The following is a 19,769-nucleotide window of genomic DNA, read 5'->3' on the forward strand; positions in this document are numbered from 1 at the left end:
ATAACAAAACACAGAAAGATAGGGTGAGGGGAGGATAGGATAGGGGAGGGGAGTACCCCCCCCCCTAGAAAAAGGCCTTAGAGAATAGGTATAGGGTTGAAATGCATGTTCATACCCCAATATTTCATGGCCAGCTCAAAGAAAAAATGATACCCATAACTTTAATAGTTTGGGTGCTAAGGAAAGTGGGAAAAAATGCCTAAAAAACGGTCAAAAAAATGAAAAAATAATTTTTTTTGTTTTAAACAAATATCAAAGTGTGACTGTGTGACACATGTTTCTACATGCATTTTTCAAGGGCTTTACAAAAATATAGTTTTTAGATCTGTAGCTATAGTCACAAAAAAGTTATGGGCTATTTTAGAATTTTTTTCACAGACTCAACTTTTTTCCGCCCTGTACCCTAAAAATAAAAAAATTACTATTTATTAAAAGTATCAAAATTTCACGATGAAAGTGTCAAGAATGAGGTGCTAGGACAAAAAACTACAGGGCCCCCCGGGAGTGTTCGCGAAAACTGAAAGGGGGGATAGGCTCACGGCGAAAAATTATCGATGGTGATCGCAACTTATCTTACTTCTATCTGTTACGTCTATAAGGGGAAAATTGTTTTAAACAACGCATACCGGCCAGAACGGAGCTTTCATACAAATTCATAAAGTTGCAATATTCGACTTGGATCGTAAAAAAATCAATTTAATTCAAACAAATCATTCGGATCTATAATCATTGATAATTTTTCGACGCATTCGTATATAGTTAATTTTCATAATATGTCTTACTTGTTTCATATACGATGTACTTTAAAGGACGATTTTTTTTGTCGCTAGGTGTCCTTGGAGTCTATTCCACGTGCAGAACTCCAGAAGCATCGAGAGCAGAGACGTACACTTAACGGTATCTGAATGGTCTAGTTCCAGTATCTAGCGTATAGTGTCGAATATATAATGTGTTTATATATTCTGAATTGTCTAGTTTCTAGTATCCAGAGTCTAGTGTTGAATATCTAATGTGTCTAGTATCTGAATTGTCTAGTTTCTAATATCCAGTGTCTAGTGTTGAATATCTAATGTGTTTATATATTCTGAATTGTCTAGTTTCTAGTATACAGAGTCTAGTGTTGAATATCTAATGTGTCTAGTATCTCAATTGTCTAGTTTCTAGTATCCAGTGTCTAGTGTTGAATATCTAATATGTCTAGTATCTGAATTGTCTAGTTTCTAGTATCCAGAGTCTTGTGTTGAATATCTAATGTGTCTAGTACCTGAATTGTCTAGTTTCTAGTATCCAGTGTCTAGTGGCAAATATCTAATGTGTCTATTACCTGAATTGTCTAGTTTCTAGTATCCAGTGTCTAGTGGCAAATATCTAATGTGTCTTGTATCTGAATTATCTAGTTTCTAGTATCCAGTGTCTAGTGGCGAATATCTAATGTGTCTTGTATCTGAATTATCTAGTTTCTACTCTAGTATCCAGAGTATAGTGTTAAATATATAATGTATTTAACCTCCTTTTTGTACATATCTCTCAGAGTATAAATGAATTGGGATTAATCAGTTTCATAGTTTATTTATTAAATAATCTGTAATGTCTACTCATTTTTTAGTAAGGTCCTTTAGATATTCAGCTGCTACAGTTCATGATCTGTCTGAGTAGCTTCCTCTACTACTCTATCTCGTTCAGCTGCTATCAGAGTCTCTGTTATCCTGGCTGCTCCTACAATCTGGGATTCTCTTATTGTGTCTTCTGCTGCATCCTTAACTACTGGAGTTGCTCTTTGAGTCCCTAATATGTTAGCTGTTCCTACATTCTGAGTTGCTCCCAGAGCTGTTCCTAGAGTCTCTGCTGTGTTAGCTGTACTTGCATTCCAAGCTGCTCCCAGATCCGTCCCTAGGTCTCTGCTATGTTAGCCGTACTTACAGTCCAAGCTGCTCCCGGAGCTGTCTGTAGAGTCTCTGCTATGCTAGCTGTCCTTATAATCTGAAATGCTTCCAGAGATGTTCTTAAAGTCTTGCACTATGAGATGCTCCAGTTCTATCTGAGAAGCTTCCTCAACTCAATATCTCATTTAGCTGCTCCACTTTAATATTTATCTCTTAGCAATCTCTCAACGCCAGCTTCCACATTTACTGCTGGTTCAATTGCTGCTTCTACTGTAAATCTAACTGCTACTTTGTATAAACAGACCCAAGCTCTAACGTCTATCCTGTTTAAGATCCTGGAGCGTACTGCTTCTATTCTCCAGGTTCTCTACTCAGCTTAGATTCAGACAAAGGGTTAAGGTGTTGTAAAATCTGGTCGTATTCTAAATATTACACCGTAACACCATGCTTTAAATATTACACTAGATTCTAGTGTGAAAACTTTAAAAAATAAATCCTTGTCTGGAAAACCTCATAAATCTTACCGTTTTCAGATTTATTAAACGTCAAATATTTAATTTTTTCTTCAAAACTTTTTTTTATAAAAAACGTGAGTTTTATTGTAAAATAGTAAAATTGGTCGTGCATTTTTGTGTAAAAAGAATGAAATTTCAGAGACGACTGTTCTGGTTTATTTGGTTCCATGTAACTTGAAACATTCTCTTAATCTTTGCCAAATCATTAAATAGATCATTTAAAGGCAATGGACCAAATTCAATCACTAGAGGCAGAATTTAAAGAATTTAAACCGCGTCGATGATCCGCCAAAAACCGGTTCTAATTGAGCACCGGCTCAAATCTTGAAAAACTGAATACAATTGGAAGTGCATCAACCTTGTTTAAACCGCATCTTAAATTTGAGCCGCGGTTCAAATTCTATAAATTCGGCCTGAGTTTGTTATAATTTATTAATTTAAGTCTCTATTCATTTAGGAGTAACCCTGTACATTACAATATGCATGTAGTGTTCTTAAAAAGAAAATATCAGAACACATTGTTATTAACAATATATGCCAAAAAAAAAACTTCATTTGGCTCTGTAAAATAACTAATCTAACCGTTGTTCAAAATTTAAAGGCCAAAAAAACCTAATTTAACATTTATTACTTCTTTTATTTTACGAATCTGAAAATTCCTTTGATTTTGGAAAACAATTCAACTCTGAAAACTTTCTAATTGAACATTATTCATTGATAATTAGTAAATATATCAAAAACTACGGTTTTTAGAGAAACGGGGCACAGAGCCACATGATCCTCTTAAATTGGCCTCCAAGTCCCGGGATAAGTCTTAAAGCCAGCTCGGAGGTTATTCTGCAAATGATGAGGCTTGAAGGTCGTTGCACTCTGCAACCCTCCCTTCTTCTTTAAATTGTTTTGCGTTTTTTCTACTTTATCTTATTTATCTTATTCTTAATTTTAGAATATTTCTTATCTTTATAATCTTTGGATTAATTTTGACTTTATGGTAATTTTAAGTAACTTTCAAATTTTATGAGGGCCATGTACTATTTGCACAAGGGTACCCTTTAAATGTTATACTTTTATCTGATCAATAATGTGGAAGATATCGTCGTTTTCTATCTTTCAATCAATTATCAATTAGAAAACACGTATTCTTGATTTTCAGCTTTCATGGGTAGTGTTGTGATTTGAACATTTTACTGTATAAATGGAGGGTTCCTTGAAGCTACATCAAGAAAAAACACCCATTTCTAACCCTGACCCCCTCCCCTCCCCTCCTCCCTAGTTTCAATAGTTTACAAAATAAATATTAATTTCAGTTTTAAGCCTCTTACAGCTCCAAGTTTGACAAGAAATGATTTAAAAAGCGACATAAATCCTGTTTTTACAGAGATGTGACAACTAGACGTATCAAAGCCTTCACATCAGGATTTATTTCAATTTTTTTTTATTCATGTGTACATTCCTGACAACCCCAACCCCCTCCTCCTTCATCTACATTCCTGACAACCCCAACCCCCTCCTCCTTCATCTACAATTTTTCTTAATTTTGTGATACTCCCAGTATCTTTCATTGTATTTTTCTTGCAATCTTTCTGAGAAAAAAAGAAAAAGAAGTAAGAAAAAGGAAGGAGAAGGAAGAAAAAAAAGTTGAAGAAGGGATAAGGAGGGAGAAGGAGCGAGAAGGAGGGATTCTGAGGAAGAAGGAGTGAGAAGGAGGGAGAAGGAAGGAGAAGGAGAGAGAAGGAAGGAGAAGGAGGGAGAAGACAAGAGAAGGAGAAAGAAGGAGATAGAAGGAGAGAGAAGGAAGGAGAAGGAGGGAGAAGAAAAGAGAAGGAGAGAGAAAATGGGAGAAGGAGAGAGAAGGAAGAAGAAGGAGGGAGAAGGAGGGAGAAGATAGGAGATGGAGAGAGAAGAAAAGAGATGGAGAGAGAAGGAAGGAAAAGAAGAGATGTTGGAGAACGAGGACATGCCAAGAAACCGAATTTCCCGAATAGTAGGGACGAAGGAGGGAGAAGGAGGGAGAAGGAGAGAGATTGAGGGATAAGGAGTGAGAAGAAAAGAGAAGGAGAGAGAAAATGGGAGAAGGAGAGAGAAGGAAGAAAAGAAGAGATGTTGGAGAACGAGGACGAAGGAGGGAGAAGGAGGGAGAAGGAGAGAGAAGGAGGGATAAGGAGGGAGAAGGAGGGAGAAGAAAGGAGAAGTAGGGAAAAGAAATGAGAAGTAAGGAGAAGAAAAAAGAAGGAGAGAGAAAATGAGAGAAGGAGAGAGAAGAAAGTAAAAGAAAGAATGTTGGAGAACGATGAAGAAGGGCACCCCTTTTTCCCCTCCCCTCCCTCTTTCTCTCTCTCACAAATAGCAATTTCAGCCTTATTTTGAGCTGTGCTAATTCTTGTTAATCTTATATTGCCCAAACATTCCAGAGCAAAGCCTAATGGGTTTAAAATGGGCCAGATTATAAACTATTAAAGATTCTAAATATGATGCAGATGTTCTTAAACTTACTTAATACCCTTATAAATTGTAAAAAAAATGTTGTGAGGTATTTTGGGAAAATTAAATGAAATTATATTGAAAATTTTTTTTTTCTTTATTGCTAAATTGAAAAAGAAAACTGTGTGTTTGACTGCTGTCAGCAACGGAAAAAGTGAATGTTTGCACCGACAAGAAGATGTCACGTTTTTTAGTTAATTGAAAAAAACTGCCACCCCTGTCACAAAATTTAAAAAAAATCTCTGACCCTTACAAAGCTTGGTAAAGCTAGAGGATGGAACGTTTCCTACTTTGTATTCTATAAGTACTTTAAGTTTCAGATGAATATTTCTATCTACAATCTAAGCTGAATTCAATTGGGAAGGGTTGTGGAAGGGGAGGGGGGGGGTGTAAAAAAGGGAATTTTCAGGGGCGGAGGGGGGGTAACAATTCTAAGATTGATTACGGGGTTAGAATTTTGAAAAGGAATAAAAAGGAATATATTGCAATTGAAGGGGTTCGTGATAATATTAGGTTTGCAGTTATATATCGATTTAGTTATTTTATAAATTAAGATTTTCTTTAAATTTTGCTTTAATTGTTGTATCAAATTTTTAACAAGAACACTATTCTTTTCTTATTCTATTCTTATTCACACAATATGTGTTAAATTTTTTTTTACAATCACAATTTTTAAATTGGCAAGGTTTTAATAAATAGATCAATAAATATAATTTAGAATAAATTTAAGATGAAAAAACGACAATATCTCACCAAATGTTTTTCAGTCTTTGTTTTTGTGTCGGATATAACACTCTTGGAAAGTTGGTTAAAATTACATCTACAGTTCCTTTAATTCAATATCAATCAATGAATCCTTTTACTCTTTGGTATTTAAAAAACTTTCAAATATTTAAAAAAAAATTCTTAACGTTCCAAAAATATCACTTTTTTTGGCCCACACTGTTCATTGTACAATGTACATGAATGTAAAATCATAAATAAAACTATTTTTAGTAAAGGAGAAAATGTAAGTTTAGAAAAGTATGAATAATTTAAAACTTCTGCTAAAATTTGAACTTTGAATATTAATTTTTGAGTGTTTACTATGTGTAGTGTAGTGTAGTGTAGTGTAGTGTAGTGTAGTGTAGTGTAGTGTAGTGTAGTGTAGTGTAGTGTAGTGTAGTGTAGTGTAGTGTAGTGTAGTGTAGTGTAGTGTAGTGTAGTGTAGTGTAGTGTAGTGTAGTGTAGTGTAGTGTAGTGTAGTGTAGTGTAGTGTAGTGTAGTGTAGTGCAGTGCAGTGCAGTGCAGTGTAGTGTAGTGTATTGTAAAAAAGTTTTTCTGAAATCCCAAAATCGTTGAATGTTAATTTAAAGAAAGGGTATGCCCGATTCACAACTATTACCTTTTTTTGTTGTTCTTCCAGCTTGAAAAGGGTACCTTAATCACACCCTCCACTGATCAATGGTAGGTCACTTGAAATTATGCCAACAGTCCCTTTACGAACTTTCTTTTCTTTTGAAAAGAAGTATGTTTGGAGAGAATTTACAGAATAAATATTAGAAAATTAGTTTTAACTATTTATAAATATTGATGTATGCATAAGATTTCTATCTATTGTATTCCATCTATTACTAAATAAATATTTATAGATTTGTAAAACTAATAGATCATCTCTGCAATGGGGAAATCGTTTCGCGAAAATTTCGTTTTTTTTGGCGAAATAATGTTTTGATCTGTTTGGAAAAAATCAAAATGCGAAATTTTGCATTGTTTTCGCTTCCTTTCTCAAAATTCAATTTCAAGAAAAAAACTGAATTTCGCGACAATGTTTTTAAAAACAAAAAAAAATTTTCCGAATTTTCGCCCATTTTCGAGAAAGTTTTTTTTCTTACTTTTTCCAGATGTTTAAGAAAGGTATGTAGTGCAGTGGTAATAAAGAACGATGGAATGATTGTTTTCCTTTTTAACTCATTGAAATGAGTCACTCAAGATTTAGCAAATTTGTAATTGTAATTAAAAATCGCAAATCGTTCCAGTATTTTCTGGTTACCAATCTAGTTACCGAGTCGAAAAGAATTCCTGGTAAATAAATATTTCATGAATAAGAATGATATTTATAGAATTCACATCAACTTGTCAAAAACTTAAAGTCGTGCCTATAGTTCTCTTCAGAATATTTAAACCAGACCAGAAAAGGAAAGGGTACAGAGAGACCCACAAAGAATGGCTGTTTAATGACGACTTTAAAAATCTCACTTTGTTCAAGTATCTTAAATCTTAAATCAAAAAAACATTCCTATGACTAAATATCCTTCAAATTCCGTTCTAACATTTAAGCCTTTTTTTAACATAACCTGGTCTGATTTTTTTTTTATTTTTTTTTTTTCATTTGACAAACCTTTGTTAAAAAAATGCTTTATGTTTTTTTCTTGTGAATTTTAAAATTTTTTAATATTGATTTTGATGGTTATTATATCTTTAGAGCTGAGGAGGGTTAACCCAGACCGAAATATATTTTTAAAAAATGTGGAACTAACAATACTTTTATTTACTCTATTTGAGGTTTGGATGATCATCAACGCAGAATTTTAAATTAATTTTGAAACTAAGGTCAGAGCCAAGATGTATTCAATAGAAGTAGTTGAACTTCGTAGACTTTGTTAAACTACTTCTCCTTCTTCAAGCAGACTCTCAGATTCTTTTTGATAATCATTTAACCAGGCGTGTCTAAAGTCTCATTCTTCACGTGTAAGCCTTATCATGCCGTTTTTCATAGAATCTATAATCTTTTTCACACTTCATAAAACCTTTTTTACTTTTTTAACCATTACAAATAAATCTATAATTTTTATTTCTAAAAGTTGTTATTTCATCAAAAGGAAAGGGTACAGAGAGACCCACAAAGAATGGCTGTTTAATGACGACTTTAAAAATCACACTTTGTTCAGGTATCTTAAATCAAAAAAATATTCCTATGACTAAATATCTTTAAAATTTCGTTCTAACATTCAAGCATTTTTTTAACATAACCTGGTCTGATTTATTTTTTTATTTTTTTCATCTGACAAACCTTTGTCAAAAAAAACGCTTTATGTTTTTTTTCTTGTGAATTTAAAAATTTTTAATATTGATTTTGATGGGTATTATATCTTTAGAGCTGAGTAGGGTTAACCCAGACCGAAATATATTTTTAATATTGAATTTGATGGGTATTATATCTTTAGAGCTGAGTAGGGTTAACCCAGACCGAAATGTATTTTTTAAAATGCGGAACTAACAATACTTTTATTTACTCTATTTGAGGTTTGGATCATCATCAACGCAGAATTTTAAATTAATTTTGAAACTAAGGCCAGAGCCAAGATGTATTCAATAGAAGTAGTTGAACTTCGTAGACTTTGATAAAGTACTTCTCTTCTAGACACCGAACTAAGCAGAGTTAGAGGCATTCGGTTTCTTCTATTTAAAATCCTACGCGTTTTGATCTATAATTAAAGAATCTTTAAACTTACGGATTTGTTTGTTTAATAATTTTAATTCAAAACCCATATGCCGGCAAAAAAAGTATTTTAGAAAAAAGGCTAAAAATGATGTTTAATAGGACAAATTGTAATCGAAAGTCACAGTTTTCTGGAATATTGACAGAACCGTTAAATCCACGTGAAGTGGTTCAAATACTTTTTGCTAATCATTTAACCAGGCGTGTCTAAAGTCTCATTCTTCACGTGTAAGCCTTATCATGCCGTTTTTCATAGAATCTATATCTCTTTCACACTCCATAAAGCTTTTTTTACTTTTTTTTAACATTACAAATAAATCTTTGATTTTTATTTCTAAAAGTTGTTAGTTCATCGTCAAAAAAATACTAACAATCCACCACCAATTTATATTAAATATAATGTAAACAATATATATGTAACTGTCCTTATCCTTTTCTTTTCCTTTTATTTTTATTTTTATATTTTTTAGAATTGGGGGGAAATATTCCCACAACCTCTACTTTTAGAGGTTTTTAAATATTTTCTCCTGAAACACTTAATTTTGTGTGTTTTTGTTTTATTTCATAAATAATTTTTTTTTTACTTTTATCTTTAAACTTTTGTTCATACATTACAAGAATTGAACTTTTGATTTGGCTTACTAAAGGATGGGGGGGGGATTCTAATTTGGAAAAGGCCCAAACTTTAATTTTCACTTCATACCCAAAATAAAACAATGGCAAATTTTCTGCAAAGATAATTCCATACAATGCAGAATAAAGCAATGAAGAAAGTATGGAACCTTCAAATAAAAACTGCTACTTCACATGGCAGCTATTTAAAGCTGAATAAATATAGCAAATAGATACGATAAGTTTGCATTTTATCGGTTAAAATAAGTATTAAAGTATTTTTTAAACGAGTTTTGGCAAACGCAAACGAATCTCTGTTTTTCGAAAAAACGAATGGTTAAAAGTGTTTTGGCAGAAATCCCAATGAATCATCATCAATCTTTAACCATTGCAACACTGTCCGCGGTAGTGATTATACAGAGGGATATGTTTAGAATATAGTGCGCCGATTGGGATTATACAATGGTATAATAACTAATAACCAACCTTCGATAACAAAAAGACGATATGAAAAATCTTCTAAATCGGTTTTATTTTAAAATAAATGATCGTTTTAATAAACGGTCGTTCCAATTTTATTTTTTCTTCGTCATTTACTAAACAATCTGTTTATTTTTCAGAAAATTAAAAAAGGACCATCCCTAATCCAAGAAGGATAAATAACTTGGGTTTGGGTTTATAAGTATGTACATTTATTTCATAGAATTAATATTAATACAGATAAAACACTAGATGTCGTCTTTTCAAGATTTAAGGATTTTTCGTTCATAATAACCCTAAAGCAGAAACCCAAAGGAGTTTCGCGCAGTCAGCATTGAATTACAAGACAGAGAGAGCATGCGCGTAACTCCTTGGGGCCCCTGCCTCGGGGTTATTGTGAACAAAAAACCTTAAATCTTGAAAAGACTTCATCCAGTGTTCTATCTGTATTGTTATTGTTATCTATGATTAAATTGTTTAAATGGATTATTTAAAGTGTAAAATGTGAAAAGGGTGTTTAGTATTCAAACTGGTATCTCAAACATACTTCATACAAATGCATTTACATACCACCCGAGCTGAAAACTTTAGAATTGGATACCCTTAATACCATTCGTTTAATCTGATATCCACTATGAACAATTTTGATTTCTGCTTAATCCGCTCTTTTCCCCTCTTTTTGTGATGTCTTTACCGGATTTCGGCCAAGTAGAGTTCTCTCATAAAATGGCGCGCAAAACTTCAAATATCCCGGCTACTAATTGGCTGTTTGGGATTCTGCATACGCCACTCTGATTGGTTGAATTTTATACACTTTTATGGATACAAACTAAAGATTAAAAAATCTTACGATAAAAAAATATCAACCAAGGAACTTAATATCCACAATTCTAAAGTTATCAGCTCCGGCGCGGTCGTTTACATACATTTACATTTCACCCAGCTATACAAACTGTACACGTTCTGTTAACTTTACATTTCACCCAGCTACACAAACTGTACAGTGTACACGTTCTCTTAACTTTACATTTCACCCAGCTATACATACTGTACAGTATACACGTTCGGTTAACTTTACATTTAACCCAGCTATACAAACTGTACAGTGCACACATTCTGTTAACTTTACATTTAACCCAGATATACACACTGTACAGTGTACACGTTCTGTTAACTTTACATTTCATCCAGCTATACAAACTGTACAGTGTACAAATTCTGTTAACTTTAAATTTCACCCAGCTATACAAACTGTACAGTGTACGCGTTCTGTTAACTTTACATTTCACCCAGCTATACAAACTGTACAGTGTACGCGTTCTGTTAACTTTACATTTCACCCAGCTATACAAACTGTACAGTGTACGCGTTCTGTTAACTTTACATTTTACCAAGCTATACAAACTGTACAGTGTACACGTTCTGTTAACTTTACATTTCACCCAGCTTTACAAACTGTACAGTGTACACGTTCTGTTAACTTTACATTTAAAGGTGCCTCAAAACTCAAAGAACAGAGACTGTTACTTTATTTAGAATGTCAAATGTTCAAATATATGTATATGATTACATATATAAATTAAAAGCTTCGGAACCAAGTGTTTATAAATATATAATATATAAAGTTGAATAAATATAATTCAATAGCTTGGGAACCCGGCGTTGACTAGGTATATTATTTGTTGCGTTGGGGGGAATTAAAAGATTTATTGAAACATGGAAAAACAAGGGAACAGAAGGAATATCATAAGTTGTAGTAGTTTATTTGAATCCACAGAGATGAAGATAGCAGGGAAGAGAAGAATTGAATCAGGATGGAGCAGTAAGACTGGAGCAGTCAGGATGGAGCAGTCAGACTGGAGCAGTCAGACTGGAGCAGTCAGACTGGAGCAGTCAGAATGGAGCAGCCAGGATGGAGCAGTCAGACTGGAGCAGTCAGGATGGAGCAGTCAGAATGGAGCAGCCAGGATGGAGCAGTCAGGCTGGAGCAGNGGTTAGGTCACCATTTTGTCTAGATTGGGTCTTCTGATGGATCTGATGCCAGAGAAATTATCAGTCTTATTTACATTGTTAGATAACAATTAGGATTAAAAAAATAAAGTATAGAGTTATTCATAATACATTATGGGTTCATTATCGACAATTCTGTATTTCCTTGTTATTAACTTGATTCAATGTTAAGTTTCTTTAATACTAAAATATAAGGAAGGTTTGATCTGAATAATCGGTCAACTTGGGTTCAGGTCTAAAGATAGATATACGGAGAAATTGGAGAATTGTTTATATCTATTTTTAACTTTTAATTGCTTTTACTGACAAACCGTGTGTCATACTCATAATTTTAGCATATTAATTTAAATCATGAAAAGTCTTAAGCTATAACTCGCTACAAATTATTCATAGTCACAGCTACCCCTGCAGTTTACCTGCGCTTGGTTTCAAATTATGTTCTTGGATGAAGCATGCCCGCTGTTGTTAGCCTATGTCATTCTAACGGTACACACGAGTTGTCTAACAAAACTTCAGCCAATTTGGGCCAGACGTTAGGCCAGCTATGAATATATAATATTGTTGACCATAAATCTACCTTCTAACGCAATGTCGTCTTTACCACCATCCTCCAACCAAACAATTTCTTCGACACTACAGGGTGCCCCATGAAACATGACAGTTGAGGAACATTTTTAAATGTCTTCTTCAATATGCTGTATTAGATATTAAGAAATTTTTGGAGTTTATTTCGTTAAACAAATCTTTAACTCAAATATATTTTATCGTAGAAGGACTGGCATATAATATTTTATATTATTCTTTTCTGTCTCAAACAACTTAACAAATTATAGAAGAAGACATTTTAAACTATTCACCAACTGTCATGTTTATTGAGACACCCTGTACCTTCCTAGAGACTATGTGCTATGGAGTTATAGAGGAGCCATCAACCATCAGTCAACTAATGACCTAACCAACCAATCAACTAATCACCTAATCACCTAGACGCCCCGCTTAAATTTCAACAAATCGATAAATATTCTTTGAAGAAGGCCAAACGTATAAAGTAAAGTGCGTTATTTGGTTGCAGTTCAGCTCAACTTTTCAGATTTTCAGGAGAAATACCTATATCTCACTATAATTAAATACAAATTGTTTAAAAAACATACATTCTTAAGTTTAAAGATATTAGAGAAAGAAACCGAAGAAAAATATGGAAATGATTTATAATTGCTTCAGATACACAGGTTTCTTTAAAGTATATCAAATTGCTGTATTTGGTCATATATTTCACTGAGGTTGGTTATAAATTGCGATATTTGGTTATAGTGTTAAACTTTATCATTTTACACTTGTTTAAGCTGGTACAATCAAACTAATTAAAACAACACTTTTTTCATAAGTCTATTCCTAACAAAAAAAAACGTTAAAATCATTGCTCCTTTAAAAAAAACAATTCCAAAAATAGACACCCAAATCTGGCAAGAATGAACTCTTAAAAAAGTTTAAATTAGTTGCTTTTGAAATTTTTCACCCTCCTAGTACCAATGAAAGTTGAAAATCTTTTCTCCCACAGAAATATTTCTTCCTCTTATTATTGAAAATCATATAAAAAGATCAAAGGAGTATATCTTATTTATTAGAAAATTTGTATAAGAAATTGTAAAAATATCACAAAAAAATAATCTTCCTGGCTCTTTCCTCTTCCCCTAGACTTCCTCTTCCCTTTCCCTTTTCCTTCATCTTCCTCTTTCGCTTCCACTTCCACTTCCACTTCCACTTCCTCCTGGCAGGTTCTTGTTCTTGCTTTATCTGAGAGCATTTAACTTTGGTGTAATAATATATCTCGTAGCAATCCTCATATTTATAAACCTGAACACACCTAGATAAATTAAATTGTACATTGTAACCTAACTAACTACATCAAACCTGTATTGCGATTAAACCTAACTACGCTTATCAATAACTAACTGCGCTTATAAATAGCTTTATAAAACAACATCTATAGATAATGTTGTAATCTCTGTTTGTTTGTTTGTTTGTCCGATCATAACTCAGTAAAACCGATTTGCCTCAAATTTTGTTTGGAAACTTGGGAGACCCAAATGAATGTTCTTAGCATTGTTTTGAGATTCTAAGTTGAGTGGGTCGACTTGTATGGCGAAAAGTTAGTTTACCGGTAAAAATTGTTGAAGTGCGGGTAAACGGCGGGACTAGTTATGAGTAGTGAGACCCTGTGCAACGCTGGGTTCCCAAACTAGTTAGCTTATAAAGATAAAGGAATTAGAAAATTTAAATTTGTGGCAAAGACTCGATTCCTTTGCTTGCTGAATTCAAAGTCCTCTTTAAAAGGGAAAGTGGACATAATATGAAGAATCCCTCCCTTTAAAAGTTCTATTTCCAAATCTTGACGGTCGGTATCGACTCTTACAGTGAGGAGATTTTTTTCCTTTAATTTTTTAAAAGTTGAATTCTGTCAATTTCTTTTATTAACCCTGTAGCATAAATTGCAAATTAATTACTCTTTCAAAGAAACCACAGTCGAAAAAATCAAATTTCAGTTGAATAAATTAGGATATATCATTCATCCTTGGTCAGATTAGACAGGTTATTTACTCCTATTTATATGTTAGACATGCTACTCTATAAATAGAAGTAAATAAAAATTACGGGTTACATTCACTTTAAGTTAGAGAAAAAACATTTGTTGAAATATCCGGATGAAAGGAATCTAATAAATTATCTAAATAAAATTTTTCTAATTTATGTTAATTCTTAATTTGCAAACTCCATATGTTTTTAATATTTTCCTAATATGGAAAACATTAAAAACAGTTTATATTTCAATAAAACTAATGGTGCTAACAAAATTGGGGAGGGGGGGATGAATTATTTTGCTCTGGGTAGTTTTTGACGATTTAAAATGTTAGTTTATAGTTTAATTTGTTAGACGGATTTTACTGAATTAGAAAGAGAACGTTGAACCACCCACCGCCAATTCAAATCCCGAATCACTGATTCAAAGTTGAAGATTCATGCGGATTAAATCGGTGATTCAGGATTTGAACCGGCGGTAGTTGGTTCAGCGATCTTCCCAATTCAAAAAAATTTGATCCCTTCATGGTATTATTGAATTTTCGCTATATTTTGCATTAATTCAATAAATGTCCCCCCCCCCCATGCAAAATGTTGAAACTAGGACATATTCTATACTATGTAAACTTTAATTCACGACGATGGATTATGGTTTGAAACTTCCAACAGTAATATGTATCATTATATTAACATTCATATGAATATATAAAGAAGCAAATAGAGATATTTTTTACATCTTTATACTAAAGCTCCTCGAAAAGATCTTCGCTCTTATCATTGTTTTGAAATTAGGCATTTGATCTATTCCCATTTTTTACTATATAGAATATGTACATTTCAAATTGCTGCGCGCACGCCTTATAAAGCTTATTTGAATGTATATGCCTGAACCCTGAGTATAGCTTCAACTATGGAGATGTAGACATACTTTGATTTCTTTTCTTAAAAGATGACACTCGTTTAGACCAAACTCTATTCCCCCTTTCATCTGTTGTTAAACTGTAAGAAAATCTATCAACACCATCTAAATAAAGAATCAAAGAAGAAACGTTTATATAGAGAGAGTAGTTTGAAACCAAAGTATATCAATATAATTTCATACCTCTTATAAATACATATAGAGTAAAGTGCGTTATTTGGTTATAGTAAAAAAAATTGCTGAATTTGGTTTTATCTATCTTTAAACCGTAACATTATTGAATTATTATAATCAGTGTCCAAATTTAATGAATTTAAGCCGCGTCTCAAATCCCCCAAAAACAGGTTTCAATTGAGCGCCGGCTTAAATCTTGAAAAAAATTATACAAATTTAAATAGAACCACCAAAATTTGAGCCGTGGCTTAAATCTAAACCACGGCTCAAATTATTTAAATTCGGCCTAAAGTTTGTTTATCTTTAGTTGTGAAATTTTTTTTATCCTTCAGAATAACATTTACAAAACATTAAAAAAACAAGTATACACAATAATATATTTTTGAAATATTAGAGCGAAGAATGCTATTTATGAGCTAAGCTTTGTAGGGTTTATTATTTTTTTTTCTCAGTAGTTGCTCCATATATATCTTTAGTAGCTCCTTAAGTGTCATTGTTGTATGTATGTATTGCCCATTAAAAGTTCTGCATACTTCTGTTAACCCCTAAATTTTAAATACATCGAAAGAATTTATGAAATGTCGTCTTAACAATTTGTCAATGGGTTTTACACTATTTCACGTAAATCTCAATAATTGCAAAAATAATTAGATAGCTATGAATATTCGGGAACAATTTCATAGAGCTCCATATAATCATTTAATTAAAAATCTAAATATCTGCAGCATTCCATTTTTAAAAAGTTAAGAATACAACATTTTATAAATTCTTCACTACATGCTGGCCCACGTACACCACAAGGTACAGGCTAAACCAGTTTTAAAGATTTTATGAGATTCAAATCATTTCATTTGTTTAATACAAGCAATTCAAATTCCATTGTCAGAAAGTGAAGAATACGACATTTGATAAATTCTTTCGATGTATTTAATATTTATGGTTTAACTGTATTTTCGTAAATTGTAGTATTTGGTTATATATGCAATTGCTGAATTTAGTTATTATAGTTTTACTCTAATAAACCGAACTCCGGGTTACGGTTTACGTAACGGAAATGATCAGGAAATTTAAAATTAAGTTAAGAACATTTGCCCTCAAAAAATCCTGGATATTGTTAAAATCCGCATAATTTGTTTGTTGCTGTTTTACAATGTACAAATGTAGTAAATGCCGTACTCCAACAAGGTCTTTATATTTTCACCAATTCAGATTTATCCTTCTGTATCCTTTGGTACCTGTCTAGCAAGGTACAGTTCACCCAAGAACTATTCCGTTCAATAATACTTTAGTCAATATCAAACTGGATACGACTCTATGAGTATTCTTCGATTTCTGTTTTACAAGCTAGATACAACTCAATCCCTCGTGTTAATACATGAGGCATATGATGATATGATTACTCTAAAACCGTAATCAAAGCAGAGTATTTTTCCAACTGACATTTATTTTGAGTTCTATGATACAGGTTAAGTTAATGTACGTAACTACAAGTTTTACAAGCGCAGTCAGATTAATCACAATACAAGTTTACCTTTGCTATTTCAAACTTAGACTATTTGATTAATTTATTTATAGTTTGAATTATCTAAGGTCTCCGACATTTGGTTGCAAAAATAAAGGGATGGGAAAATCGGAGTTTGTGGCAAAAACTCCGATTCTTTTTCTAGAAATTGAGATCTGAGTGTGACACAAACTTAAAAATTATACTTTAAAAAAATCTAGAATTAAATACAATGCTGTTAAAAATAAAACGCAATTGTATTAATTTATTAAAGCAAAATAAATTTTAATAATTGCACATGTGTCCACTTATCAAGTCCATTAATCATTTTAAAACTACTTTTGTCAGTTATAAAGCTTATACATAAAACTGATTTATTAATCTTGTCAAAGTTCTTAAAATCAATCTTAGTTTATTTAAATGTACTGTTAAGGGATAAGGATTTACGTCTGGTGAATTGTTTCAATTAAAAAAAAAATAGTTAATAAACACTTCCTTCCGAATTTTATTTTTTTTAGTTGATAAACCTTAAACACCCCTCCTTGCACTTCTAAAGTTTTGTTGCAAATTTAAATATTCAAAATATTCAACCGACGTACAGGGTTACCCATCAAAGGATGAGACTCAACGAACTTTATACTGTCTGTACTCTGTATCCTTACATTAATGATGTCCTAGAACCGTAAACTTGTTTCTTTCTTTAGCATATCACTTAATAAACCATCAAAAGATTATATGATAAGGCAGAGATTTAATAAACATGAGATAATCATATTTTATGAGTTTCTGGTCGACTTTACAATCTCATTCTTTGTGGGTAACCCTGTATTGGGAACTATACTTGAGCAGAATTAGAATTGAAAAGATGGTATTTAGAATTAAGGAAATTTGCGAAAAGTTTAAATCCTAGATTAGAAAATTATTGGAAAGCATTTTTCAAAATTTATAAAACTATTGATTGTAATTTGTGTTAACTAAAGTCTTCTTTGTTTTAACAGTAAACCTCTGTTATTTCACAAAACTCATTGATCTAACAATAATCATGGTTTGAAATTCAAATAGCAAAGGTCGCCGGTCAGATTACAAATGTTCAGCGCTCAGAAAATTTTTGCAGACAGTTTGATTCGTTCCTTCCTTCTTAAGATTGAACAGTCGATACTGTAGTTTTGTTGCTAGTCCTTTTCCAACCCTGTAAAGGTTCTAAAAACGGAAATTGAAATTATGTTTCCAATCCCTTTCAATTTTCTTCATTACAGGGGACATTATTTCCAAAACTAACACTTGACCCCTTTCTAACACTGAGAAAGTTAAGATGAACACAAATTGAAAGATTGGGTTTTCAGGATCTCGGTACAAATTGAGAGTAAAAGTCGATAATAAAAACTATAACCATTATTTTATTGAGCATGACAAGGACAACAATTCCAAATTTAAACTATTTTCTGAAATCAAAATTATAAAAGGAGTTCCTTTTATATTAAAACCCTTGACCATATTCAAGACAATGTCAGGTTTTCCATTTTCGAACATATCCTTAGTTTGAATCAATTGTCGCGTTTTCGAGACAAAACCTACTTTCCCGTTTTTGAGTATAATCCGCTTTCAGAACAAACCTCACTTTCATATATAACTTACAAAATAAATCACTAAAAGTAAAAATTATCTTATGAAGACTAAATTGACTGCTAAATTATTTCTAAATTCTTAGTTTCCCATTTTATTTGAAAAATAAGGAACAAAGTTGATTTAATTTCCCGAATTTTAGATAACCAATTTCCTGCATCACAAGTTAAATCTGTAATGTAAGAAACTAAATCTATCACTTTAGTTTCAATAGAAGTAAATATTTCCATTTACTGATAGCGCCGGTTGAAGGATTTATCTCTCTGATTGGATGATGATATAGATAGATAGATCTTACCGCCATACTATTTCTATTTGTTCAGAATAGACAACAAACACATTACTGACAAACCCTCATTGGATCAGGCGCTAATGGACTCGGCATACAGGAGTGATACTTTGCTTGTCTGTTTGTCTGTTTGTGTCCCATAAACGTCAAAACTGCTGATCCAATCGGGACCAAATTTTTTGCCGTGAATTAACCTAGGAAAGGTTCATGAATAATCAAAAATTTAAAAAAAAATGCTTTAAAGAATTTTATTTTTGGTTTTCTTTTTAAATTTTGAAAATCCGTATTTTTTATGAGATCCGCGTACTTTTTTACAATGTACACAAAGAGAACATGTTCACAATTGAAATAGAAGATGGGCGTGAAGCGTCCTATTAGCCTAGTAATATCAATATTTTGATTTATTAATGCTATAATGATTATAAGCGTGCAATTATGTTGTAGAATTCAAAGTTTGAAATAACTAAGGTCCATACGACAATGACATCGGGTTGCAAATATTAAATTAGAAAATCTCAGGTTGTGGCAAAAACTAAATTACTTAGAAGGATGAAAACATTATTTTTTGTCTTTTTTACATTTTTAAAAAACTTTTTTTAAATTGAAAAATTCTACCTTTTGAACGTCTACCTTCAGAGCGTCTACCTTTGTAATTCTACCTTTCGTATAAATTCTACCTTTTGTAATTCTACCTTTTTGTAATTCTACCTTTTGTAATTCTACCTTTTGTAATTCTACCTTTTGTAATTCTACCTTTTGTAATTCTACCTTTTGTAATTCTACCTTTTGTAATCCTGCCTTTTGTAATTCTACATTTTGTAATTCTACATTTTGTAATTCTACATTTTGTAATTCTACATTTTGTAATTCTAACTTTTGTAACTCTACATTTTGTAATTCTACATTTTGTAATTCTACCTTTTGTACTGGAGGCAGAAAAAGGGCCTTACAGTAATGAGTTTGAGTTTGCACTTTTTCAAATACTGCAGTATATGGCTCGGATGCTGATGAGATTTTAAAAATGGACAAAAATGTCGGAAAAATGAAAAAAATAGAAAATTTTGTTTTGAAAAATGACAATATGTAACATAGTTGTTTTAAACAAAGAAATTATGTTAAGAACCCATGGGATGGTGTCAAAATGCCCCCCCCCTCGGCCCCACCCTTATATATTTTCTTTCAGACAAAAAATGTGCAAACATCTGAAATTATAAATGGGGTTCT

The sequence above is a fragment of the Eurytemora carolleeae genome, unplaced genomic scaffold (genome assembly GCF_000591075.1).
Source record: "Eurytemora carolleeae unplaced genomic scaffold, Eaff_2.0 scaffold417, whole genome shotgun sequence".
Classification (NCBI taxonomy): Eukaryota; Metazoa; Arthropoda; class Copepoda; order Calanoida; family Temoridae; genus Eurytemora; species Eurytemora carolleeae.